Source organism: Neovison vison, chromosome 1 (assembly GCF_020171115.1).
Source record: "Neovison vison isolate M4711 chromosome 1, ASM_NN_V1, whole genome shotgun sequence".
In the NCBI taxonomy this organism is placed as follows: domain Eukaryota; kingdom Metazoa; phylum Chordata; class Mammalia; order Carnivora; family Mustelidae; genus Neogale; species Neogale vison.
In genome coordinates this window covers 21,009,931-21,012,138 of record NC_058091.1, presented here as the reverse complement: position 1 = coordinate 21,012,138, position 2,208 = coordinate 21,009,931, and the positions used below count along the sequence as shown (strand labels likewise).

The following is a 2,208-nucleotide window of genomic DNA, read 5'->3' as shown; positions in this document are numbered from 1 at the left end:
TTAAGGAAGAAGAGGAGTTATCTAAAGTTAGAGTGACAGACTCCATGAACACCTAAAGTATAGAAGGAGCAAGAATAGAAAGAAATCCAACTTAAGCTTGAGACTGATAGAGAGAGGGAGCTGAAATTTTAAGAATATAGAGTAAAAAAGACAAATTCAGGAAAGACAAATTTTCAAAACCTAATACTCCCTAGAGGAAGAGGTGCCAGCAGGAAAGAGTGAGAAGGGATGATCAATGAGGCATAGCAGTGACAGAAGTTTAAGACCTTACAGACCCTCTAACCCCCTCTTCCATCTCTATGTGTAGGATATACTGGTTGGGAGATATTAGCCTAAAGGCTACATGAACCTCATAAACTGATATACTTTTTTGAAGAATAAGATTTTATATATATATATATATATATATATATATATATATATATATATAACCTCTGTGTGTGTGTGTGTATGTGTGTGTAGAGAGAGAGAGAGAAGAGTAGTGCTGGGTCTGAGTAAGGGTGCCTGGGAGTGATAGGGCAGAGAATGAAGAGTAGTAAAGAAATAAGAAGTAAAAGAGAGAGGAACAGATTGTTGGTATCTAGTAGATGCTCAGTAATTTTTTGATAAGTGAATGAAAGGATAATAATATAAGATCAAATAATCAAGAGGAAAAGTGTTTCAATAACAGGTTGGTTGCATACTTAAAAGAACTATTGCTCAAGGCTAGTTACCTTGGCCATCTGGGAAAAGATACAGGTAAGGGCTTGGCCACTCCTGATGCCCCAGCGCAGGATAAACCTGTCCTTCCAATCTTTACCTGTAGGAAAGGCTGACCTGGTTTTTTCTTTTTTGCTTCCTAAAGATTTCAATAAGTAGGAATAGGGACCTTCCTGTGTCAGTACCTGCTCAAAACAGAATAGGAACAAGATTTTTTCATTGATTACAATGACACTAGTTCAACTGTTATCTCTTCTCTCAGTCACCTATGTGTGTTTTATTACTTTAACATTTTGTATTGTTTTAATTTGTTATTAACTTCTCATAACTATAAAGTCTTATGTTAGATGCTGTGAGTCGTTTTTTTTTAAATGTAAGACATGGCTCTGGAGTTAAGTATTATGTAATTGACCAATAAATTATAAGCTTCTTGACATTAGGAGTCAGATTTGACATTTCCTTTTCTTTCTTGCACAGTATCAGACATATGGTTGGTACTGTAGAAATAATTTTCCCTTGCCCTCTATGTTGCACCATTTGGTGACCAAATGGTGTCTATCTAGCTACTTCTGTATGACTTGGACAAAACATGCTGCTTTCCGTGGCAATGATATTCTGAAGGCATCAGTAACAGTAATTTCAGCTTGTTGAAGGTGGAGGTTCTTTGTGTAAAGGTCAGCCTGTCCATAAATAGCATGCTACCCTGTACTTTCAAGATTATAAGAAACCTTTGTATGTGTATTTTTTTACACTTAAAAAAAAGTAGTGGGAATCTGTACCCAGGGTCTCACCAGATGTTTTCAAATCAGAACTGGGACAACTGAATTGTAATTTATTTTTTAAACATTTATTTTTACCAACTTATGGGAGTGGGAAGCTGAGATTTTTCTTGCCTGAATTAGCAATAATTTCATTCTCTATTCAACTTCAGGAAAATACTAACCTAGCCCTAAGTTGAAAAGGTGAAAAGTCAAAAAAAGTGGAAAAGAAAATTAGTCGTAAGAATGAAGGGAAAAGTTACTCATTTTTCTTAAGCTGCTGCTTGCTTCTGCCTTAGTATGAACTGTTTTAGACTGAAAACTCATAGATAATGGTGGGTAGCATCTTTCTAGAATATCCAGTCCCTTATAGTAAGCATATCCAAAGTCTTTTAAGACTTAAATTATTAAAGACTGACATGTGGCTTACAGTCTTCCTGTTTTCCTTAACTGCTACCCTCATCCTGAGAGAATCTGTCACCAAAGTAGACAGAATACCGTCCTCAAGGTTCATTGACATCTCAACTCCAGTTATCTTCAGGGGATCGATTCTGTTGCCGCACCCTGGATCTTGTCATAGACCTGATCTGTTTCACCTCTAACTGCAGACTTCACAGTCTCTGGCCATGACACGCATCCCAGCTCTGTCCCTCACTTCCTCCCAGGACATCGTTCTCAGGTCCCTGATGTCTCCAGGGCTCTTCTCTCTCCACGTCAGTGTGTCGTCGTCCTCTTGTTTCTCTGACGTGGG

The 2,208-nt window shown here is 37.7% G+C and overlaps 1 pseudogene; it reads right to left on the bottom strand.

The window, feature by feature from the left end:
• Positions 1 to 1,178: 1,178 nt before the first annotated feature.
• Positions 1,179 to 1,878, bottom strand: LOC122907507 (annotated as a pseudogene).
• Between the last annotated feature and the right edge of the window lie 330 nt (positions 1,879 to 2,208).